General features: G+C 34.7%; 1 long non-coding RNA gene across 1 annotated transcript; it reads right to left on the bottom strand.

The window, feature by feature from the left end:
• Positions 1-5192: 5192 nt before the first annotated feature.
• Positions 5193-26886, bottom strand: LOC111559810. The gene is made up of 2 exons (XR_002741123.2): positions 26491-26886; positions 5193-5547 (listed from the first exon to the last, which is right to left on the bottom strand). It is a non-coding gene; the product is annotated as an uncharacterized LOC111559810 (long non-coding RNA).
• Positions 26887-27144: the final 258 nt, after the last annotated feature.

Here is a 27144-nt window from a genome sequence, read left to right as displayed (position 1 = left end):
GCATAGAAATTTGCCTTGACTTTTCCATTCTTCTTGAAATCATAGAGTAAAATTCTAATAAAACTATATGCTCTTATTTATTTTAAAAATTTCTTAGGAAATACCTAACAACTTCCAGTATCATCGATTTGTCAATATCATCCAGTATCTCTATTCCACTTTTAATAAAATCCAGCTCCTCCCAGAAATCATGTTGCTAATGGCCTTTGAAATACATGTTATAGTTATCTGCCAGAAAATTCTCCTTAAGCCTAAAAGGCTTTTTTGATCCTCACCTGTCAGGAGACAGAAAGAAAGCAAAGTGGAGTTTCCAAGTTGATTCAAGTACTATCATAAAAATGAGGGGGAGTTTCCACATTGATTTTAATAATTATGTTAACATGAACTGTCTTCTTCTCCATTTCTCATAACAATTGAGGAACTCTCCAAGACAAAGATACCCTCATTTGCTGTCTGAATCGGATGTGAAGCCTAAAAATACTCACATAACGTCTTAACCTTTTCTTCTACTAAGCTGAGACTTTCTCCCTAGGAATGGAAGATAATTCATAAAACTATCTTATATGAAAAAATGTAGATTGATATTTTCAAAGGTGTCTTCTTAAAAAACAAATACAAAATGTGGCCATTATAATAGGAGAGGAAAATTTTCAAGGACTTTATAGTTATTCTGAATTTGAAGATTATTCTCTAAATCTTACAATACCTGAATTCAAGCTTTGGCTTCTTCACGGTAGTCTCTAAGGGTTTGTGTATGCAATTTCCTGGTTTTACATGCAAAGTATTTTATGCTCTTGAGAGTACAGGGTCATACCAAGATGTTTTTCCATAACAACTAAAGTTGTTGAATCTAGGTTTGTATTCTACGGCCTCTTTCTTCCCACTGGTCTTTTTGGCTAGCTACTGCCTTCATTGCTTGGGGTGTTCGGACAACTGGCTATAAGGTAGGGGTTCCCATATCTCCCCTCAGATTTGATAATTTGCTAGCAAGACTTACCGAACTCGGGAGAGGAGTTTACTTACCATTACTAATTTGTTATAAAGGATACAACTCAGGAATAGCCAAAGCGAATACATATATAGGGCAAGTTTTGGGGGAAAGAGTGTGGAGCTTCTAGATCCACTCCCCTAATGCCTCCTTCCTACTCACTAACCCAGAAACTCTTTACATCTCATCTTTTAGAGGTTCTTTATGGAGGTATCATCTTACAGGCATGGCTGATGAAATCATTGTCCATTGGTGAGTAATGCAATTTCCAGTCCTTCTCATCTCCCTGAAGGATGGAGAGTGGGACTAAAAATCCAAGACATCTAATCAATATTAGGCCTTTCTGGCAACCAGTCCCCATCCTAAGGTTATCTAGGAGCTGCCAAGAGTTGCCTCCTCAGAACAAAAGATACAATCCTGTCACCCTTATCACTGGGAAATTCCAAGAATTTTAGGAGTTTTGTGACAGTACCCGGGAACAAAGACTAGATATCCTATGATATCACATCTCTATGGTAAGGCTTTTTAAGACTGCCCAATTGATGCAGTTCCAGCTCCACTAAGAATAGTTATGGAATAACTGAGATTCATATTTTTCCCCATTAAATCCAGGTACAGATAAAGTATAACTCTAATAATTTCCCAAACCGGGAAAAACAATTAAGGAATACACAGATTTATTAATAATCTTTGTATAATACAAAATAGTATGAATATATTTAGATTTCCATAGCTTTTTAAAAAGTATATACTTATAATTATACCTTGATAAACTACAAAAATAGCTCTCCTATCATTCTCTGATAACATTCTAAAGGGCTCCTTTAGTTTTCTCTAGTCACATTATCACATAAATTATTCTATTTGAAGAATATGGACTAACTCAGAATAAGAGGAACTAGTAGTTTTAATCCAATTACAAGATTTTGGATTCTAAAACAGTTCATTATACAGTTATCAATCTACTCCTACTCTTTCTCAGAATCCTATGCATTTAAAATATATTATTTGTAACTATTCTACATTTACCTTTTAAACATGTCTAAACTTACTGTTCTAGAAAAATTGGTATAACTTCATGTATATGACTTAAAGCATGAATATTTTCTTGATCTGTTAGGTATGTAAATGCTACCTAACAAAGGTACTAAGGCCCTTCTTCCTAATATAGAAAGAGCAGAGAAGCTAGATTACTTGAATACTTAGTTTAATGATGATGGGTCTTGAGGCCTGAAAATATTAGTGTGCTTACATTATTTCTGCTGTGATCATCAAATAATATGGTTTTAGCCTTGTAAATAGTACTATTTCACATATTCTTTTTAGGTGTAAAAACATTGTAAGACCATGGTCAGCTTCTTGTCTTTAGTGCAATGATCATCCATTGATTCATTGATCATTACAATTCTGGTATGTTCTCCCAGAAATCTAATTTTGCATATGTTTGGTGGATTGTTTTCATGTTTTATCAAGGTGTGTAGCAAAAGAGATACTACTGTAAAGATATTTATCACCCAAAAGGGAATAAATCATCTTTGAGTTACCAAAGGTAGCTTTGCTCTAGGGGGGAGGGTGATATGCAGGATCATTTAAAGTACTGAGAGAAGATCTTAGGATGATGGGTGGGTTCTTCCATTACATGTGACTTTGTGTTATATGAAAGTCTAAAATGAGAGGCTTCCAGAACTGGGAAGAGACTGCAGAACATGAGGGTGTGTGGAGTTAACTGAAATTATGGATACAAGAAATGGTGTCACCTGTACAGATCATTATGCAGAATTTAAGGGTCAGTTGAGAGCCTCAAATGGGGGAGTATTGAGAAAATGAGAATGTTTTGCAAATAGACTTTATAAAAGTGCTCATCTCAGTAACTGTATCAGATGTTCTAGATTTCTATTTTTCTCTGGACCCAGTGACTAGCTACTTTACTATCTTTAGCGTTCCCCATTGTGGTCAATGTGGGATATGACTCATCTTGAATTACTTGTTCATATGTGAATTAGGAAGTTCTATCTTCTAAGTTTTTGTTTTGTTTATTTTGGTTTTTTTTTTTTTTAGATAATTTAGGTTGGCCAGCTGTCCTCTCACTACCCCCTCATGGTAATTACTGTAAGACATTATAAACTATAACTCTCCTGGTTACAATAAATTGGCAACTTGTAGGATTTGGGGGACAGACTGGGACATGTTAATGGTATCTAACAATGTGGAAAGGGAAAGTGCTTACTACGTATCAGAGATATAATGAGAAAGATGAGAATATCCCAGCCTGGGTGCAATTTATACTATTGTGGGAAAAGATGTTCTAGTTAGGACTTTGTGGTTAAAATGAAAAGAATCACTCAAATTACTTCCAGTAATGAAGAATTTATTTTAAGAATAACTGTTCATCCAAGAAAAAAATTGCATAATTAGGCCATAAGCAAATATAAATTATAATATTGCAGACCAATGAGAAAATTTAGAAGCCTAAGTTTTTTAGAAGGATCTAAGACAGTACACTAAGAGCATCAGCTGTAGAAGATTAGACAGAATTATTAATGATTATGTGGTCTGCTATAAAATGACTCATGACACTCCAAATTTCTGTCATTTCCCCCTTTTGCTACCAGTTTGCTTTGCCTTGCTCTCCAACATGCATAGCTATCTGATTTGCCATATAGCTCCTGTTTCCTCATAGCTATTGTTCCCTCATAATTTCAGGTTGAATCTGGTTCTTCCTTACCTGACATAAAACCCTCCAGTGTTTCCTTAAGTGGGCCTTTCTAGATTTATCTTCTGCTAAAAGCTACATTATTGTCCCTACATTTTCCAGTTTAAATTCCTGAAAGATAAAATACGATCACCTAGTTGATCTGTGTTTTCTTTCCGGTCTATTGACCAGGAAACCATGGATTTGGAACTCATCCATTGTTTGATTTTCTGGAGCTTAGAGACTGGGGAGTCAAGTGATTAAAAATATAGGTGTTTAGACTTCTCTTCAGAAGTTAACAGTAAAAAAATCTCAAAATAATTGACTTGTTTCACATAAAGGAATAATTTCAGAACAATATAAAGAGTGCCAATGATAAGATCTTGTAAAACGTAGAAGGGAAACAATAAACGACAAACCCTGGGAAGTCAGAGACATTTCCACATAGACAGTATACTTGAGTTAGTGTTTAGTAGCCATTTTCCGGGTCCTTACATAAGTGGAAGAGCTTTTCTTTCTTTCTTTCTTTCTTTCCGTTCTTTCTTTTCTTTCTTTCTTTCTTTCTTTCTTTCTTTCTTTCTTTCTTTCTATTATATTTATTTATTTTTGAGACAGCACAAGCTGGTGAGGGGCAGAGAGAGGGAGGGGGACAAAGGATCTGAAGTGGGCTCTCTGCTGACAGGCTGACAGGCTGACAGCAGTGAGACCGATGTGGGGCCCTAACTCATGAACTGCCAGGTCATGACCTGAGTGGAAGACGGTGGCTCAATGACTAAGCCACCCAGGTGCCAGGAAGAGCGTTTCAAAATGAGAGAATATATGCCAAGGCACAGAGTCAGAAAGCGCTTTTATATATCTGGGAAAACATAAATAATTTTGTCTGGTGGAGGAGGTAAAGGTCGGAAATTTGCCAGCAATCATTTGCAGTAATAGTTAAGGGCCAGATAATGGAGATCTTCTGCATCAATGAAATGCTTATGCATTTTGTCCCATGAGTGATATGCAAACATAGAAATGTTTTAAGTGGATATGTGTTATGTTTACATATGCATTTTCGAAAAAGCATTCTGGCAATGCATGAGACAGGATTGAAGATGGGCTAGATGGGTGATCAATTAGACATCACTTAGAATGGTGCTGTCAGGAGAACAAGGAAATGGAGCGGCAGTGATGGCTTTGGAATGAAGATGTCAGGATAAACACAAAAGCTGCTAAAGAATCAGTGACCCCTTTTCTGTGAACTCACCATGGTGGCTGGAATCCTGTACACGTATCCTGAAAACTGGAAGACCTTTAAGGCTCTCGTTGTAGCTCAGTACAGTGGGGTTCAGGTTGGCAAGCTGTCCGTACCACCCACTTTCACTTTATTTAAACCAACTACACCCTAAATTTCTCCATAAATTTCCTGCCAGCAAGTTCCCAGCACTTCACGGGGACCGTGGATCCTGTGTATTTGAGAGCTATCTCACTGCCTACCATGTGAGCAATGAGGAGCAGCAGAGAAGAAGCAGGTGGCACAATGGGTGAACTTTGTTGATAGCAGTGTAGTGTTACCAGCCAGTACCTGCCCACCTTGGGCATCACGCACCACAACAAGCAGGCTACAGAGCATAGAAATGAGGAGGTGGGGTGACTTCTGGGGCTGCTGGATGCTCACTTGAAAATGAGGACTTTTTTGGTGGAGAACACACGACGCTGGCTAACATCACAGTTTTCTGAACCCAGCTGTGGCTCTATCAACAGGTACCAGAAACTTCTTTCAGCCAGACCTTCAATCACAACAGTACCTTCAAGTGAACATCTCTTGCCATCACCCAGATGTCTGCACCTGTCCTTGAAAGAGGTGGGGGTCAGTAAAGAAACCACACTGAAAGAAAAAACAAAAAAGAAAAGAAAACAGTGGTGTCAGTGATAGTTTCTTGAGTTTAAAACCAATGATCAAACATTAACAATATGAATATTTTTGTTAGATTATCATATTTAAACCATTATTACTTTCATATTTTAGTTATGGGATTCTTATCCAGAGTGACTGCTAAAATTTTATCAATAGTGTCTAAAAATACCTTTCACGGAACTTTCATGGAAGAGAAATGATTGAAGGCTGAGAGATTATTTATAAGATTATCATTTATTAAACTGGGATAAGAGGTTGGGGGGAAGGCATTCCAACATCAGAGACTGCAAAAAATAGTATTTCCTCTGTTTCCTAAAAGCTGGAATCCACCCCCTCAGCTATTAAGGAACTGTAGTCACCCTCACAGTCAGGGAGCTTAGAATTCATCATAAATTCATTGTCACTTCACAGATACATAAAAGGTAATGTTACATACAGATATTTAATTCATTTGCTCTTTTATAAAATACTTATTGACAAACTATCTCTCTGCCTCCACACATAAATGTTAGTGAGAGTGATAAGAAGTAAGATATGTTGTTTGTCAGATTCTACAATTTAAAGAAGAAACTACAATTTAAAAAAGTAAGACAGAAGTCCCTCCCAGAGCACTGGAGTCCTTCAGCTCCCCCTTGCCTCCTGCCCATGTCAATGTGAAGGTCCAGGAAGAGGACAGTTACTGCTTCATTCCTGGAAGGCGAAAGGATCTGGAATCTTCATCAGATCCTGTTCCTCTTGTTCTTGTATCCTATATTATCAGCCTAATTTAGTTGCTCTCAAAGTGTGTTGCATATATATTGAATACAAAGTTCATAAAAAATGCAATCTCCTTGGCCTCTACAATTTATATTCTGACGTGATAGAGATATGGTGGCATTCAGGAATATGCATTTTTAACGACACCCCAGATGACTCTTATTGGAGAGGTCTGTAGTACACAATTTCATAAATGCCAGTAAAGTTATTCTCATTTCTAACACAATAAATTAGAATGAAGTCAAATGATTAGCCTGAAATGAGTTTGTGGAACAGGTATCAGAGATTCCAGTGCTCTCTTCAGCAGCACATATACCAGAAACAGATTCCAGTGTCTGCCTCATTTGTAAACTTTGAGTTCAGCTGCTTAGTGGAATAAAATGTCCTGAAAGCCAGCCAGACTTCCAAGATGTTATAGAGCTGACTGGGTATGGGAAAACATCCTTACCAAACATTTGCCATGTCTGGAGCTTATCCTTAATTTAACTCCCTGAAAGTTACCTCTAATGGGCATGACTAGGAATCATAACCCTTGTGTTAACCAACCCACATTAGACAGGATCTGTTTGATTTATTTAATTGAGCATAGAAGACAATTTTCTACTTAGAGGGTCAGAAACAATAAAATAATATACAATATCCTTGTTTTTGTCTTTAAATATAAGTCTAATTGAATTTCAGAAGTTTTTACTCTATGTGTTTAAAAATTTGCAAATTAAGGCCAAAAGATAATTATCATAGACACAAAAATGCACAATGTCAACTTAATTTTGTGGTCTTTTTATATTTCCTCTAAATATATGAATTTGTGGGGTGCCTGGGTGGCTCAGTCCATGAAGCGTCCAACTCTGGATTTTAGCTCAGATCATGATCTCAACGGTTTGTAAGATCGAGCCCCACATCCGACTCCACACAGACAGTGGGGAGCCTGCTTGGGATTTTCTCTTGCTCTCCCTCTTTCTGTGCCCCCGCACTCAAAATAAATAAATAAAACATTAAAAAGATATATATGAGTTTGCATTCATGTTATGAAGCAAAGTGTTTACTCTGAAGTAGTACCTATAGCAACTTTCAACCACATTCTTCATACCTTTAAGGTGATTCAAAAATATTTATATTTTGGATATTAGGAATTTGTTTTTTTCTTTATGAAAAGAAACTTATTAGTGTTTTTATTCTCAATAGGGGTAGGAGTTGTAATTTTTATATTTTAAAAATATTTGGATAACTAAAAGCCATATGAGTATAGTATAACAACAATTTATTATGAATGAAAAGGCATCTGGCTAGCTTCAGCAATAATTTCTATTATAAGCATATTTTTTTATGCTTTCAAGCTTTTCTTTCAAATGTGTGTTGGGGATGTATGTGGTATTGTTATAGATCAAATAATTTACTATATTGGAAATGTTTAGAGGCTTCATTTCCTCCTAATTAATCTCAGAAAGTTCACTGATTCTACATCTTCTTTGACTTTGTATTTGCAAGATGGAAGCCTTGATAATAAGCCTAGATTAATCAGAGTAATGGGCTTAGATGGAGTTGCTTTAACATCTGGTAGGTTTGGACTTTGCTTCTGGCAAGTGTGTGCACATAAACATTAACAACAAAGGACCATATGTATCCAGCATATGTCAAATTCACTGTATTTTAATACTTCCTAGATTGCCTATGGATTACTTAAGGAGATCATTCCACACCAAAATTATATATCAAATGACAATTAATTCTTTTTTTTAACTTTTAATGTTTATTTATTTTGAGAGAGAGAGGGAGAGACAGAGAGAGAGACAGAGCACAAGCAGGGGAGGGGCAGAGAGAGAGAGGGAGACACAGAATCCCAAGCAGGCTCCAGGCTCTGAGCTGTCAGCAAAGAGCCTGTTGCAGGGCTAGAACTCATGAGCCTTTGAGCTGTTAGATTGAGCCAAAGTTAGCTGCTTAACCGACTGAGCCACCTAAGCACCCCAAATGACAATTAATTCTTAAAAACAAGAGGAAATTCAAGGTAAAGACCATAATTTGGGTAGTTCTCTGAACGAATTCTTAAATGATCAAAAGTTTACATGAATTTGAAAAGTAATTTAAATCTTCAGCTTAATTGATTGAATTAATTGAACTCAGCGCACGTTGAAATACATTGTATAGAACCAGATAACTTGAAGAAAATAGCTGAAGAAATTCAACAAAGAGATAAAGACATAACAACATAAAATGGAGCTAGAAATGAGGCTATTATAAAAATAGGTACCATAAATCCTATATCTTTGCCAAGCATGGTTTAGAGTTTTGTCATTTATCAGTGGGCATGAGAAGAGAAATCTAGTTTTTTATACAATCTACAAAATTCTTAAGATACAGAACATTTTAGTAAATACATAGATGTTTCTGATTAATAAAAGAAACATAGAAAGTGATACAATAAAGTAAACTTTCTTAACACTGAGTATATTCTGTATGTAAAATTCATAAATGTAGAATAAAATGCAATATAGAATGAAGTATAAGAAAGTAACAAAATGCTGGCATAGGGTGATGAATAATATCCCAAGACCCACTGCCGAATTTAATGGTATTGTTTATTAGAGCATCTGTTGACTTAAGACCTGACTTGATATTTTACCTCTATCCTGCTTCTTACAGATTTTAGTCCAAGAGTTTAAACTCTGAGATTTGGTATGACAACCAAAGGATATAAGTATGATTCTATTATATGAAGTTTTATAACAAGCAAAATGAATCAGTAGTGATTTAAATCAGAACCATGGTTACCTAGGGGAAAGTTTGGTGGAAAGTTGTTTGTGAAAGGGCATGAGGAAACTTTTTGGGTGATAGAAATACAATGCTTGGGATGTCAGGTACATGGATCTGTGTATTTGTCAAAACTCATCAAATTGTACATTAAAAATGGGTGAATATGTAAGTTACAGCCCAGTAAAATGATTTAAAAACACGATTTCGTATAAATTAATTTAATTTGTGCTCTAATTATTTTCTACTCTGACACATTTTTCCACGTCAAAGTGTATTTTATTATACTGTAATTATTTTATCCTCTTTATATTTAGAGACCAGAGTTCATGTTTGTCTTGTTTACCATTGTATCCTTAGTGAGTCACCCATAATTCCTATTCAAAAATAATTTTAGAGTTAAAATTGATAAGATACTCAGAATTCTATTTTCATTGATACGCCTGAAATATTTGAGCTGTCATAAATTTATTTAAAAATTAGAACACTGTAAATGTCCTACTACTTAACTTCACAGGTCTCTGATTTCTAGCGGAATGAAATATTTACACTATTATGACTACACAGTGTATGTGTATCTATCTGTTATGCATGAACGTATTGATATATCATATTATTAACTGAGTGAAAAGGGTAGTCTTTATGACACTAATTTCATATACACTAAAACTAGTGGGACTATATTGGTAATACTGTCAAAATTGCAAATGATTGTATTACTAGTTCTTAAAATATTTTTGTCACTAGTCTGTGTATTATATAACTTTTCTATCAGTTTATTTTATTTTATTTCATATATCTACGTATATGTATATATACATATATACATATATATAATTTATTTCAAGTTAGCTAACATACAGTGTATATACAGCGTGTTTGTGGTTTTGGGGGTAGGTTCCTGTGATTCATCTACCAGTTTTTACCTGATAATGAAATGAGAATAATTTATAGCTGAACTCAGTGGTAATGTACATATTTCCATATCCTCCACCTCTCTACCATGTATGGAGCTGTGACATATTTCCAAAGTGAAGGGAAGTGTTACATTTCTAGGCTCTCCAAGTATCTACCTTAGGCCACAGAACTGCTCTATCATGAGTTATTTCAAAATGAAGGCTTAATTTAAGACAGACAGAATGGAACATAACAGATGTAGAGGGAATTCTGGAGCATTTTAACATGTCTGAGCTTCAGTTTCTTTATTTTCAAAATAAGGACATTGAGCTAAACATTCTTAAAGATCTCATTCAATTCTAAGTCTATAATTCTGAGATCATCATAGGATTATAAGTTTCCTTTTTTTTAAGGACTCCACCTGAAAATAAGAATATGATATGAAATATGAAGAATGAGATTATCTTTTAGAATTTAGGATGACATGGTAATGACTTCCAGACTAACACTTATTTTCTCATCTTATGTCTCAAAAACTGTGTCTCCATTGAATGCACAAATATGCCTTAAAAGATGGCCCATTAAAATAATTTTCCCTCAACCTAACAGACTAAGCAGTATGAAGAATTATGACTGTTTTTCCATCTGACATACCTTCTACTTCATTCTATTCCTAAAACTCAGCACAATATCTACAATTTAGTAATTTCTCAAAGCTATTCATTATTATTATTATGAGATGACATAATTGAGAAAAAAATTGATCAATGTCATTTTTGCTATTAGATCATAGTTACCTTTTTAATGAACAGTTTATAAGCATTTAATATTAAAAATAAGAAATAAAAAAACCTGTATATTTTAACAGACATTATTACTTTCATCCCAAATCTCTCCCTCACGTTTTTTTGTAAGGCTTTCAATATTAATAGCTTGAACACCCACACACAAATTCTTAGCAGATGGATATCCTATGCAGTATTGAGTACCTCATTAATTATTCAAGAATTTGTAGGTCTAGTTACAGAATCAAAAATGTCATTAATCATTAATAGTGCTTGCTTAAATGCATTAGAATAAGCATTTACTTCTCACAACAGAACACCAAATGTATAGATTACCCCTGTTTAAAAATTACTTTCCGATTTCACCCACTTAAAAGTTGGTTCATGTTTAGTCCTCAAAGCCATTTTCTATCAGGGGAGTATTGCCTTCATTCTGTCTTTTAAATGAACCAATTTAAATGGGCATTTACCTAATTTTCTAACTTTTTATATATACTTTTAATTGGAAACTCTGTCCAAAGACAATGTCTTTTAACAATGTATATATTTTTAAAGTAGATTTGTTAAATTTCTTGGCATATTGTAAATTTGTAGGCACTTTCAAGTAGAATGAAACGTTCAGGAATTTCAAGACTATGATCTAGGAGGTGAAAACCGAGATAAACATAAGGTACTAGATAAAAAAAATTGACATAATTCAGGTCAAATTTCTCAATTTATAGGTAAGGAAAGTGAGACTAAGTGACAACGTGATGAGCTCGAGTTCACACATGTAATTAGAATAGGAGCTAATACTAAAAATAAAATTCCAGTAGTACTCTGCACAAGCATTACACTATTACACAATCTGTGTACTGTAACTTCCAACCAGCTCTGCTTGAATGGTGTAATTCTCTAAAATTGCTTATGAAAACACAACCTAAGTACAAATTGTTTTGCTCTTTTCTAGATGTATAATCTATGCTTCTTAAATGCCAAGCCAGACAAAATGAAAGCACAGGATTATTTGTGGACATGAGAAAGAAATTTTGTGCAGTTTGTACAATTTAATAATTTTATTTTTATTTGCATGGCAATAAGAAAGTACAACAAAATAAATATTTGTTAAAATGTAGTGTTTGAAAGTATTTTCTCATTATGTCAATGGTAAGAATAACAACCTTACATGATTAACAAATCTTCGACCAATTTAATTTCCTGGAAAATCCAGACTGAATATGATTCTAGGGAAGACTAATTAATAAGACACTTACCTTCCCCGGTATCTTTTCTCTATCTATTTTGACTTATTTATACTGCTGGTAGGTTTCTCAATGATATTCTTCTTATTACTAACTAACTAATTAACTAACTAATGCTAATAAAGGGGTGGGTAATGATAACACCTCCATTATGTATTAAAGATCCAGAGATGCATCACTGGCTTATTACTGATTTAACTGTAGCACAAGTCGATGAGCAAGTGTCAAGAAATGAAGTAATCTCTTTTACATTTTTTTAAATGTTTATTTATTTTTAAGAGAGAGAGAGAGAGAGAGAGAGAGAGAGAGAGCAAGAGTGGGGGAGGGACAGAGAGAGAGGGAAACACAGAAGCCCAGCAGGCTCCGGGCCTCAAGCTGTTAGCACAGAGCCCGATGAGGAGCTCCAAGTCATGAACCATGAGATCATGACTTAAGTTGGAAGCTTAACCAACTGAGCCATGCAGGCAACCCTGAAGCAAGCTCTTTTAGAAGCTCTCATGTTATTATGAAGTTTCAGTAAGATGAAATAAATACAAGTAGATGAAACCTACAAGCATATACAGTAGCCCTCCTCCCCCCCGCCCCATCTCTCCTTATGTGTTGGTTTCACTTTTATTGGTTCCATTGCCCCTGGTAAGGAAATAGTTGTCCTGCAGTAAGGAAATAGATAATCCTCCTTCTGAATCATCAGAAGGTCAACAGTGGCCTAATGCTACATCACAGTGCCTACATCATTCACCTCACTTCATCTCAACATGTAGGCATTTTATCGTGTCACATCATCACAAGAAGGGTGAATACAATAAGATATTTTGAGAGAAAGAGAGAATACATTATTGCAGTATATAGTTGCAACTGTTATATTTTATTGTTAGTTTTTGTTGTTAACCTTTATTATGCCTAATTTATAAATTAAACTTTATCATAGATGTGTACATATGGGGAAAAACCAGAATATACAAGGTTTGGTACTATCAGTGGTTTATAGCATCCACCAAGGGTTTTAGAACATGTCCCTATGCTTCCCGTAATGGAGGATTACTGTAGATAGAAGATGATAGATAGATAGATAGATAGATACATAGATAGATAGACAATGCAAAACTGTAAGAAGAAAGAAAAAGTAATTGGATAGATATTAGTAACATATATGCAGGGTTTGAAAAGATTTGTGTGAAATGGTTTTGCAAAGAGGAGGAATCTAATTTGTAAAATAAAATAAAAAAGCTAAGGAGAAATTAACAGAAGTCCCAATGTCTTCTCTAGAAGCACAAAATATGTGAGTTATCTTAAGATATGGCTCATTTCAGCTGCTGAGAAATGCTTAAAAATGGTAACTAGGAGCTAATGTTAAATTCTGTTTGAAAGGGACCAATTAGAAAAACAACATATTGAAATGTTCAAAAATATTCTGGAATTAATCAAATATTCGGAACCCCATCAGATATTAAAGTACTTCATAAATTTCTCAGCAAAGTGTTCACTTAGTAAGGTAGAAACAGTCACTTAAGTTGCTTTGAATCATTTTTATATCTATTGTGATTTAATTGTGAGAGAAATTAAAAAAGCATTCTCTCAATCAATTTTTACTACTTATTTCCTATATATTATTGATGGATAAGTCATTGAGTCAGGGAAAAGATATCATCTTTTTTATTTCTGGAATTCTCACCATGCATCAACAAAAATATTAAAAACTAATTGTTTGACTAATTAAAAGTTAATGTGGTCTTTCAACTTTTTACCAACTACATAAACCTGCTTACTATTTAATTTTGGAGCATAGATTCAGATTTTTGTTCCTTCTGCTATCAGAAATTATTGCTATTGACAAGTTTTCTCTTTTTTTAATGTGGCTGAACCCTAAAGTAGTCTGCAAAATAGAAACCCTCAGTTAATGAGTTCAAAACATTTAAATTAGCTCTAGTTTACATTTGCTTGGGAATCAAGCAATACATGTTTCCCATGTGTCTTTGCTTGGGAATCAAGCAATACATGTTTCCCATGTGTCAGTGTTTCATATTTCAATAAACAACTTTTCATTATTTGGATGGAACGAAATTTTCACATTATTTGACAGACCATTAAAATAAGTACATTTCAAGGTTTATGTTTAGCTTTTGCTACATGCTTTATTATAATATAAAATGGCAGGGTTGCTGAATTCAAATAGTATGCTTGGAATTTGGGAGTAACCCACCACAGTGAGGATGAACAACAAAAGATCGTGTCCACTGGATAAGGAGGTCCTCCGAGTTTTTGCTAAACGCACTCAGTATGCAATGGTTCAACTTGGTGAGCTGCGATCTACCAGCTTCCCTGGACACCGGGACTGGCTAATTGGCACTGCTGGTTACCTCAAGAACCTTTACCTGTCAATTCCTAGGTCCCAAGATAGCAGGCAATACTGTTCGCTGTACGTAGTTGTTCTCAAACTAGTAAGTCAAATCGAGAAGTCCAGAGAGTTTCTCTAAATTAAAACACTCCTACATTCACCGTCAGAGGAAATTAATGCTGTGGCTTTTCTTGATTTATTTTGAATTGGGAAAGAAGAAAAGGGTTGCTTATAGAGCAAACCCCTCCGGAAACTTTCCTTTTACGTGCTCCAGAGAGTTCACACTAAGTACACTTACATTCTGGAGAGAAGTAATGTTACTCAAACTTTTAAAACACCTTTCTCTGTGATTCTTCTAAGAAGATAATGGAAAGAGGCTTTATTTTGCAATCAATATTGTTGTTAAAAGACATTTATGGCTTCATGGAACTCGGTTAAAAGAACCCCTCAGAAAAAGTAACTGAAGAAGAGCTGATACCTGACTCTTTCTTTTCTCTTAATTTAAGACAGAAACATCAAAGTTGCAGGCCCTCAAGCAGTAGCAAAAGTCAAGTGCTGCCATTAGACTACAAAGCAGCCTTTGTAAATTATTAACTTTCCGATGGCAGCATAAAGTTAGTTTCTATATAAAATCATAAATATTAATCAGTCAAGGAATTATTTAAAATATATAAAAATACCTTAAAATATTATCTTACGGGTCTGCAAAGCATTTTGAGCTTTTGTAATTTAGAATCATTTACCAGTAGAAACATTCATTACAGGTAACTGGGGGCAACTGTCACATCGCTGGAATAATTTTCAGCTTTATTTATGGCTTAAATTAGCAACCTCAAGAAAGCCTTCCTACTCAGCAGAAGTAAAAATCCCATCCCCAAAGATTCCCAACTATCAAATCATAAGTATATGCAATTTGGGTGGTAACGTGTGGCATGTATGGTGATGTGACTTTTTTTCCAGGCATCCAGAGGGGAAGGAATCTTTATTAGTCTCCTACTCCTGTGAATACTTCTGAGTCCCTAAGGATTTTACTTATCTCTTCAAACTGTTTTGTAGCATTAGACATAATCCAATACCAGCCTTCCTTTTATAAGGCATGAAATGGCCCGATTGGGAAGAATAAAGAGTTCCTCATTAAACGCAGCATTCGTTTCTCTTCTTCCCAGACTCACATTTCTCTTTACTTGGTTAGCATGGATTTAGATGGTGCCAAAGAATTACTTTATCTTCAGGGACATTAGACTTTTGTGCGATTTTCAAGAGCATGGTCCCAGGAGTGAGCATCGCTGTGCAGCACTCCCTTATGTAAGATTTTTTTTTTTGTTTTGTTTTCTTTTTCTATAACAAATCTTTGAAGAATTCAAGAGACCCACAAAGGGTTATTACATATTTTCCTGTTGCATTTCTTGCTCTTTTCTGGATGTGAAAGTGAATATTGACTTCATAAGTTCAACTTGACTTGACTTTGGTTGACAGGTGAGATGATACACACAGGACTTTGGGAGTGAAAGGTTACGTCCAAGAAAGAAATATGCTTTCTCAGAGCTTCAGCATTCTTTGTACTATATAACTAGATCCCTCTAAGACTGGGATTGTCAGCTTCAAGTTTCAATGCACTAAGTAAAATTTAGATATTTATTTTGTGAAATTAAATATTTATATTTCAAGAGCTCCTTTTTACAATTTGAACTAGTACAATTTGAAATTTTTATCAATCTGACTTTCTTGTACAAATAATGTGATGTCAGAGGAGCTGGAGATGGGTTTGGTTAATATAATCCGAATTCAGGAAAGACTGCTTCTATTTCTAATGACATGTATTTATCAATTGTGTGACCTTGGATAAATCACTTATCCCCTGAGACTGACGGCTTTCATCTATAATATTAGACATAAATCTTTGCATTATCTCACAGAGCCAGTGAGTGGAAAAAAGAGGATACTGTATTAGTAATATAACAAAATAAATACTTTCAAAACTGTAAGGAAGTACAGATAAAAGTGTGAAAATGCCAGATGATATGAGACCTGATATATGTTATATTATGAAATATGTTTGTATTTTTAGAATATTTTGCATTTTGAAATGAAAACACCAGAGGTGCCTGGGTGGCTCAGTCGTTTAAGTGTTGACTTGATTTTGGCTTAGGTCGTGATCTCATGGTTCCTGAGATCAAGTCCTGGTCCCGCTCTGTGTTGACAGTGCAGAGCCTTTTTGGGATTCTCTCTCTCTGCCCCTCCCCCGTTCATGCTCACTCTCTCTCTCCCTCTCTCTCTTTCTCAAAATAAGTAAATAAACTTTAAAAAAGTAGGTGAAATGAAGTTACCAGTTTATTGATGGTCAGCAATGTATGACATGATTAGTATAAATAATTTCCATGTAATTTGACAAAAGTGACACTTTGTGAATTACACTGTATGTGATACGATGAGAATACATATTGCCTTCTACTCCTCAGCTAAATAACCCTGAGGAACCACTGTTGGAGAATGTATTGAATGAGCACATAGTAGGTCACCTAAGAAGTAAAGATATGTGTATTGGTATCATCGAAGATAAATGTATCAAGTCCCAGACAAAGTAAAAGAAAGCATTATTTCTGCTGACTTCATACAGCACGGTAAATATTTCCATTAGCTTTCCAAATATCATGTGAAAGTTACCAAATGATTACATATATAGATACACAGTATCTTTACAAGCTGTGGGGTGCTTAGGGCTCAGTTGATCTTACTACCTTAAGTATGAAAATAAATGTATAAACCTAGGCTTTGTGCACATGTACATGTGAACATAAAGGCACTCTGTTTTTATTTTTCAGAATCTTAGTACTTTTGTACCAAGGAAAATTAAAGCCTGGGAGAGACTTTTAAATCATCTAAATTTCCTCAAAGGCAAGGCATAAAAGAATCAGTCTGAGGTGCACATTGTCTGATAGCTGAGTTGCCACCATCATTATTCCTAATTATTTTTGACATTTTGTCCATTATCCCATGAGGCTCCTTGGAGGATAGAAATAATCAGCTGGAAGTGAGGACTAGTTAATTATCTATACTGTATAAAAAAAGTTGTGGTATTATAGATGCAACATCAATTATGGAAATTGGTGATAAACCCTGACAGTAGAAATATATCTTGGAAATGACTCTTAGCCACAAGTTTAGAAATCTTGTCACCGTCTCTTCTCCCCAATAAACTAGTAAAATCTCATTTGCAACCAGAAATATATATAAGAGTAGTTTAAGTGAATTACATCATAGGAAACTATAAAATATAATCGCCTTTTAAGCCTGCAAATAGAGTGGTTTTTAAAGTTGATGATTTATGCAGGATAATTATGTACATTTTTCCTATCTACATGAAGAAGCGATTGTAATTGTTATTTGGATTTTGTTTATATTAAACAAGAAACTGACAGTTAATTTTACAAAGATAATTTTATAAACAGTTGTAATTTTTTGTATGTTCTTAACCCAGAATTGTACCATTCTAAGCTTTGCGATCTGAATGTGAACTGTTACAAAAGCCATTGCATTGGAATTTTACCAAAACACCCTTAGGCAAAGGCTAACTTTTGAAAATAATTAGCTTACCTATAATACTGGAAATGAAGTTGTTTTCTCCACATAATCTTTCAACAATGGATTGGAAAATGAAGATTATCTCTGTTTTATGGGAAATTTTATTTATATTTTGCAATGTCAAGTATCAGCATTTTGTATTCCTTTCTTACAAATCCCTCTTCAACTCTTTTTTGAATTTATAGATTACATTAGTAAATGCAGCAAAATGTCTGGTTTTTGGAGAACTCTGTAAATGAAGGAAAATGTAAATCTTATTAACTGGAATGATCCCATCAACTCACTATTTGTACAGCTGGGAAAATAATTACAAGCCAAGTGTGGTCAGATTGCCAGGGCCTAGCCTGTTCTATGAACTGTCTAGATCAGTGTTGGCATCTCAACCAGATGAAATATTGCTAACCCAGGAAGCACATAGGCTTTGGGAATGTTTTTGGTTGTCTCAGTGACTAGGTAAAGAGAACTACTGAGATTTAGTGGAGAACGGGGGGTACTAATTTACATGACACTCTGTACAATAATAATTCACCTCATCCTAAATTTGCCCCAGTGCTAGTGGGTGCTCAAGATGAAAGCTGATATACAGAGAAAATTCTGGAATTCCTATTTCTATTCACTTGTATCTAAAAATGAAAAAACAAAAAACTTTACAATATTGGTATATATATTAGCATAATTACATGTGAGTGATTCATAAAGTAAGTAAATACACATATACTTCATATACCCTCACATTTACTGATAGCGGTTTGCAATAAAATAAAATAATGCAATGAAATAATGTTTGAAGATTCTTGCTTTAGAAAAGCAAATATTTATTAAGTTTTGCCTGATAATGATCACACTTCAGGATTATCAGTAGAGTTTAGGATGGTTTATCAGGACAATTCTTTGAGTAGTTTCAGGAAGACAGAAGAGTGGAGGGGGTTTATTGTTTTTATAATCTTTTTCTTTTTTTTTTTTCTTTTCTTAGAGTCAAAGTTCCTCTTGTTTGACTTGCTTAGGATGGGTACATCAGTGATGGTTCAGTCAGAGAAGCAGACAGCATATGTGTGTGTATAAACACACACCCACAAACAGAAACAGGCCATATTAAGAGATTTGACCTCAGGAATTGTGCCCTTTGGCTAAGCAGTCTCTGTAAAATTGTCTTCACATCTAATGTTGGAGTTGAAAGTCTGCAGAGCAGGCCGACACATTACAAAACGACTTCACTAGTCATTTGGAAGATGAACTGTGTTTCCCTCTCTGAGGCTTAAATGTTGTATACAATCTCCTCAGGGAGTAGGCATATATTCTGAATAGGAGTGGGTTACGTGATTTGTAATAGGCCAACATCAAGGCGATGTAAATATGACTTGGGTTGGAAGTGGTTATACAACTCTGAGGCAAATATATTTTTAATTCTAAGATATAAAATTAATATCTACACAATTGAATCCTTAGGGAGTAAATTAATTTAATGCAATATGTTATTTAGATCCACTTAAAATTTAGTGGCTTGAGTAATATGTGGAATACTTAAGCAATAGAACATGACAAACAATGCAGCAGTTCTGATTAATTTACTTCTTTGGTGCTTCCAGTCTGCATCAGAAAGGCATTAATCAACTTTACTTCATGGCTTGCTAGGTCTTGTTGCAATTATAAAATGATTTGCTATTATTAATGTTTAAAAAATATTAATAATAATGTTTGTATTCTCATTGATAACACCACACCTAACACCTTAAAATATGCAGTTAAATATGTTATTAGATATTTGCATATATTTACCTATGATAGAGCATTTTATTATCAGTTACACAATTCAAGAATTTTAAACGGTAGTGGGTATTCCATGCAGTCAAGGCAAAAACCCAAATGTGAAATAGTGAAAGGATTAGTATTTAAAGCTGAAATACAACACACAGACACACAGACACACACGCACACACACACACACACATACATGCAGGCACATGTATAATTTTTTATTCTAGATTTTGGTTATGACTGTAAAAACATACTTGAACTGACTCTTCTTACAGAATGCATCAAACTGCTACATAATCGTTTACTTATTTGTATCTACCCCCACCAAACTCAGGATATAATAATTGAGAGCAGTTTGTATAATATGAATATTTGGTGTACAAAAAATTTGGTGAAAAGGTAGCACAATGTCAAAAAAAAAAAAAGGAAAAAGAAAAGGACTTCTAGTACCTTCCCTAAAACTTACAGGTTATCAAGTCCTTCATCTTTAAAATAGGAGATCTAAATTAGATAACTTAAAAGTCGCTTCCTTTCCAAATTTTGGTGGACTATGATTCTGCTTCAGCTTTAAACTTTCTTCTCCTTTTAATTAACTAAATATACAAGAGACACATAAGAATGAAGTTCATATTTTTAAGAGGAGAAGAAAGCAGCATGGGCTATGTGATTGTTTTGCCCAGTTTAAAAAGGGATCATTCTGTGGATCTTCAATGATCTTATTACAGAATTCCTAATTCAACTAATCTTCTAAGGCTATTGTTCTCTTGACTGGTTGTCACTTTTCTCCTATACTGTCATTTTAGGCAAAAGTAAATCTGCTAAGTAAATCCTTCTTGCATTGTTTGATTAAGTAAAATCTGTAAGTGGAGAGAGAAACCAACTTTTTTCACATGCTTATGTAAGTATTTGATTATGTTCAATTTTTGGCAGAGAATAGTGCTTGTTTCCTCATCAAGACATTCAGTCATAAAGTAAATCCTTTTTTTTTTTAACAGATAAGATTGAAGCCAATTGATCCTCTCTTAGTTTGCTGGGTAGAGCTCATCTCAGTGTTTCCCCAGAAATAGATTCTGAGAAGGAAATTAGCAAGTGGGAGGAATTTTAGAATGCAATCTAGAGATCAACACTGGAAGAATGGAAAGGAAGAAAGCAGGAATGGAAGGAGGCTGGAGGTGAGCTGTGATGCAGTCTCAGTGACCTCAGTTCATCCATGGGGAGTGCCGAAAAACCTTTATAGTTGTTCTGAATAGGAGCAAAGTTGGTGGATGGCTATCTCTGCACACGAATCATTCATGGACTGCAGGCTATCCTGTGAAGATACCCATGACTTTGAGAGTGATACAATTCAGAAAAAGCTGTTCTCAAGAGAACTGTTGGTTGAGAGATGTCTGCCAGCAACATTCCCACGAGCTAGAGGAATATGTCCTAACATCCTAAAGGGGTAGGGAATTAGGAAATGTACTGCAGAAACTCTGCCTCATGCATTTCCACAACTCCTGTAGAATACCTACTTTCATTCCCTTTAGCTGGAATCGGAGCAAACTGAGCTAATTGATAAAGACTGCTGAATTTTGGATTCTGTTTTGAAAATCAATAAACAGTGTTTAATCCATAAAAATATCAGATTAGGAAAATGAATAAATTTCAATGGCAATAAATAGAACAAAAAAGAGTCCAAAAAATCATATCAAATCAGCTAGGATATTTGAATAAATCATGAGAATATTATGTAATATTCAAGATAACTGATTTCAAGAAAATATTATTTTCCTCCTTATTTGTTTTCACTAAAAATTTTGGAAAAAATATGATGTGACAGGGCCGCAAGTAGGAGTACATCTTGACCAACACACTGCTGCTTGGCATACCATAGGTGTACCAGGATTCATGCCAGAATGGACATATTCCATTTTAACAGTCTAAAAACACTTGAAAATAATTAGACATAGAATTAAAATGAGACCAGGCATGTCACATTCTGAATAACAAGTTAACATTCCATTTTATCTCAATATAATTTTATTTTTTTATTTTTTTTTCAACGTTTATTTATTTTTGGGACAGAGAGAGACAGAGCATGAACAGGCAAGGGGCAGAGAGAGAGGGAGACACAGAATCGGAAACAGGCTCCAGGCTCCGAGCCATCAGCCCAGAGCCCGATGCGGGGCTCGAACTCACGGACGGCGAGATCGTGACCTGGCTGAAGTCGGACGCTTAACCGACTGCGCCACCCAGGCGCCCCTCAATATAATTTTAAATAATGATGTTTCACTCATATGAGATGGGAAAGAATTGATTGTTGGGGGAAAAAAGTTAAAACTAAAATCTTTAAAAAATTTTTTTTAACATTTATTCCTTTTTGAGAGAGAGAGAGAGACAGAGTGTGAGCGGGGGAGGGGCAGAGAGAGAGGGAGACAAAGAATTTGAAGCAGGCTCCACGATCAGAGCTGTCAGCACAGAGCCCTTTGAGGGGCTCGAACTCGTGAACCACGAGATTGTTACCTGAGATGAAGTCAGTCGCTTAACGACTGAGCTACCCATGTGTCCCAAAATTGAAATCCTTTGAAATGTATATATCTTTTAATATTTGGGAAATAGCGTGTACAAAAGAGTCAAGAAAGGTTAAATGGAAAATAAAGGACAAGGTATAACAGAGGAAAAATTAGGTTGAAAAGATACATTTTTGGATGACCAAGGAACCAATCAAGATATAGAACCTGTTCTTAACCTCAGATACTTCCTCACTCTTCATTCAAGTCAATCTCTATGTCTCATTAGGTGCACAGTGTTGTGATTTCTATAAATGATTTAATTTTAACTCAGTTTACTTCTCTCCTGTTGATTTAGAAATTCTGAAACCATAATGTTAGTATAACTGAATTTTATATGCATTAATGTAAATAAAAGGAAATTTTAAGATATAGATTTTTTTTCTGTGTGTGTGTGTGTGTGTGTGTGTGTGTGTGTGTGTGTGTAAAAAGCAACACTGTGTAGACTTTAAATGATTAGGACAATTAATCAAAGTACTATCTAAAAATCTTTTTATTCAAGGCTTAGGTTTAATTTTTTGGTGTTTAAAAAAAATTTTTAGTGTTTATTTTTGAGAGAGACAGAGCATGAGTAGGAGAAGGGCAGACAGAAAGGGAGACACAGAATTCGAAGCAGGCTCCAGGCTGTGAACTGTCAGCATAGAGCCCAATATGGGGCTTGAACCCACCAACCATGAGATCATGACCTGAGCCAAAGTCAGAGGCTTAACCAACTGAGCCACCCAGGTGTCCCTTGATGGTTTTTATATTCCATGGCCTTACACAATAAATGCAAAGTTTTTTAGAAGCAAAATGGGAATTATTCATTGAAAGAAATATTTAATGGTAAGATAGTTGATAAATTAAGACTACATAGTGATAAAGTAGGCATATATAAATTGAGTATTACCAGAGTAAATAATGAAATCTCTTTTTAAATGCATTAATAAATACAGTGCAGGGTGGGAAAGATGAAAGCAGTGGAGACTTTCTTATGAAGAGTCATTTATTTTTGAAGTTAATAGGGGGTTATTTTCAGATGTTTGGTTAGTTATGCCACTGGCTAAAGCATTTTATTCACTCTTATATCAATCATGTGAGAGGTTGCTTTTTGTATTTGTTCAAAATGGCAAGTGCTAGAGTCATAAGACCTCAATTTTTATTGTGACACGACCATTTGCCAAATGTGTAATCTCTCTTTGTTCAGTTTCCTTCTCTTAAAATGGGGATGATGATTGTACTCACTTCAGAGGATTGTTTTGAACATTAAATGAGATAAATAATGGATGTAAAGCTATTAGCACAGTGCCTAGCACTAGACAAATCCTCAATAAATGTCTGTTGTTTTGTTGCTATTGTCATTGCTACAAGGCATGCAATAAAAAAATAAAAGGGAGTCTTTACATAGATGAATTTATCTTAATGCCTAATCAATGAAAAATTCATTCCTTCATTCAAAAAGCATTGTTGAGAGCACACTTTGTATGAAGCACTGTGCTAATGGAGTTCCAGAATGGATGCTATATTGTGTCTGTTCTGGAAAAGTGCCTGGTCTAGTGGGAGTAACAGGCAAGGCAAATGTTATTAAAATATAATAAGATAAATGTATAATAATAATATATACCAAATTCTACAACACAGTAGATGGTGGCCTAGACTTGTGAGAAAAGATACATAGGGAAATTTTATTTGATTTATGTCTTAAAAGGTGATCAACAGATTTCCAAACTTGGGGATAGGAAAGAAGAAGCCAGGAAGAAGATATCTTGGCACAGCATTCAGTATAGACAAAGACAAGGAGATAAGAAAGGATCTAAACAATGGATCTAAAGGTCCACTAAACAATGTCAAATGCCATGTGGGGAAGTAAGTAGAATATAAAGGGAGCCGAAGAAGTAGTTTTAGATCCTCTCATGGAAGGTCTTGGGTATGAAATTTATCCCGTTGTCTCCTTTATTGTTGTCAACACAATAAACACAGTTATTTCTCCTTGTATATGGACTTCAGAGAACTGTATTGTATAATTAATGAACACTTGATTAACAGAGGAATGGACATTGACTATAAAGGGATGAGAAATTCATCTAATATATGACAGCCTTCAACTGGCTTCTCAAGCTGGTTAATTTTGGCACACTTATATTTGACAAATTTAGTAACCAATTAAGGACAACAAATCACATATTGCAAGCAACCAAGACTTGCACCAATCTTTTTTAAAATCTATTTTCCTCTGCATAATTAAGCAGTTACTGCATTATGAAAAACATTCATCTATGGTGAAAGTGGTTTGTTCAATGTAATTTGTTAATATTTTCAAAAAGTTCCCAAGAAAGTTTACTGTTTCAAATAGAAATATCTTCCTCCTCTCAGCATCAAGACAAATGTAAACCATTCTCTGAGAGAATGTATGATGTTCTGTCATATATTGTAGTCATTTGCTGTATTTGAAAGGGGCCCATGAAACTCCAAGTATCTATCACCATATGCACAAAACTCCTGAGGAAATAAACAGCCAGAGATATTTCCTTGGGAACACTTTGGCATACTTTGTTTCATTTGATCCTGGAATACTTGCCATGGTTGATTGGACCAGAGAATATTGACATTTAGTCCTAGTGATTAAATAGATTTGAGTAAGACCATAGAATCTACATACAAGCTCTGGTGTAATGGTCTCAGAACCATTCTTTGTGAAGTAGATTTAAAGGAGATAAGATTCAGCCAGTTCTACCTAAGGTTTATCTTAGAATATGGGGATGAGATGGATGCTGATATTAGGAAAGAGCACCAGAACCACTTCTATAACTATAGACACATATTGATTCACCATTTAAGTAGTTCACCTATTTTAGTTCATTATATGCTTAAAAGTAAAATCATCTAGTTTAGGAGTTGGAAAAGCTTTACAGGTGAATTAGTAATACATGTGCATTAAATTCATGAAAAGTTCAGCTTGGTCTTGAGGTGGTATTTAAAGTTTTGACAAAGTTTGATCAATCTTTTCTTACATACTCCATATAGTCCAATTAGTTTCACTGTAAGTTTTGTTTTGACATCTCACAATGGTTTTGTACCACTGTAGGTGTTTTTACTAAGATCCTTTCTTTGCTTAAATACTCAGCATATTAAATAAAACAACCACAAAAATTTCTGCTGCTAAATATGATATATTGCATTCAGTATTAAAATTAATAATTCTTGCATGATTTGGGTTTTTGTTACTTTACTATGTATTTCCTATTTAGCTATCACTCAGTGAAGATGTATTTTGGTTGGAAATATATATATATATATATATATATATATATATTTTTTTTTTTAATACTGTTTTGAAATTCTGTCAGTTTTGCAGGTAATATATGTGCATAGATGTTAAGTGCACATTCAAATTGGTGGTACTTTACTAAATCCGACAATGGGGATCTGTTTTAAGTGTGCATGTCATAATTATTTAAAGCTCTGTACATTTGGCATTTACTACGTGAACACATGCCCTTCACAGTGTGAGTGTTTCCTGTGAGTGGTATGTGAGTACTTGTTGATAAAGCTTTGGTGGCACTTAAGCACCTAGAGGTTTGGGGTACAGAGACTATGAAGAGTTTTAATGAATCATGAGGTTTTTAAAAATAGCATTGATGCCAGGCTTTATATCTATGAAGTAATTTGCATTCTCATTTTCAGGTAAAAGAACTTGAACCCTAGAGTGGTCAAATGAACCATGAATGACTACTTCAGAGAGTGAATAGAGAGTAAAGTACATTTCCCAGCACACCATTTACATAGAGATATTTCTAAAGTCAGGGAATTCAATAGGGTAATAAACATCAAAATGTTCCTGTATTCAATGAAGTTTTATCAAAAATATATCGAGGAATTGTCAATGAAAATAAATGCTTTGTTGGTGGTAGATACCTTTAAAGGGGCATTTGTTCTTGGCTGGCCAGATACATTTCTTATCTGTTAAGTTCACTAGTAGATAGAGAAAGCATTTCTCTTTTGGTAGTTGTTTGTTTTTTGTCTCATCCAGCTCTACACTGAGTCTCTTGAGGGAAGGAGCAGTGGTTTAATAATCTTTGTGTTCACATAAAGTGCCTCCACAAAATAAGTAATTAATAATTATTTATTGAATATGTATCTTAATATAATTTGACAATTCTGAAATGAATTCACCAATGGTGAAAAAAAATGGATTTGAAGCTTGGATAATTAGAATGTCACAGATTTCTTAAGTAGTCGCTAGATAGTATTAGTGACACCTAGATAATGGTCCCTAAAATACTTACGACAATATATGTCCCCTCTTGGTGGGTGTCTGTACCTTTTGATAAAGATGATCATTCATAGGGTTAGAAGAACGAGTTGAATCTCTTCCTGACAAAGACAAAAAACATGTTCTTTACTGATTCCTGAATCAAGAAGCCACAGGTGATAACATTCATTCTTCTTCCCGTTACTTGGCTATGTGGATGGACCTTGTGCGCAATTGCAATTAGATGTAGGTGAAGAACAGTACAGGGTTTTTCTTAGCAAGCCATAGTCAGCCATAGGTAGCTGCCAAGTTATTTTCTGTTGGTGAGAAAAAGAAGGGAATTCTGACAAGAATTTTAGAAAGAGTAATAACACAGCTATTAAATGCTCCTTTTTATGTACTTAATAATATGTATGAGGACCAAGATTATTTGTTCAGTTAAATCAAAATAGAATCTGATGTTATAGTGAAATTGCTTAGATAATGCATTTAGCATTTCTTAACCTTTTCCTTTTTTTCTTGTCTTTTCTTTCTTTCTTTTTTTTTTTTTTTTGAGAGAAAGAGAGCTTGAGTGAGAGTGGGGGAAGGGCAGAAGGAGAGGATGAGAGAATCATAAGCAGGCTTCATGCCCACTGGGCAGCCTGACACAGGGCTTGATGCAGGGCTTGATATCAAGACTGTGAGATCA

Source organism: Felis catus, chromosome A1 (genome assembly GCF_018350175.1).
Source record: "Felis catus isolate Fca126 chromosome A1, F.catus_Fca126_mat1.0, whole genome shotgun sequence".
NCBI classification, from domain to species: domain Eukaryota; kingdom Metazoa; phylum Chordata; class Mammalia; order Carnivora; family Felidae; genus Felis; species Felis catus.
This window is presented reverse-complemented; position numbering and strand designations above follow the sequence as displayed.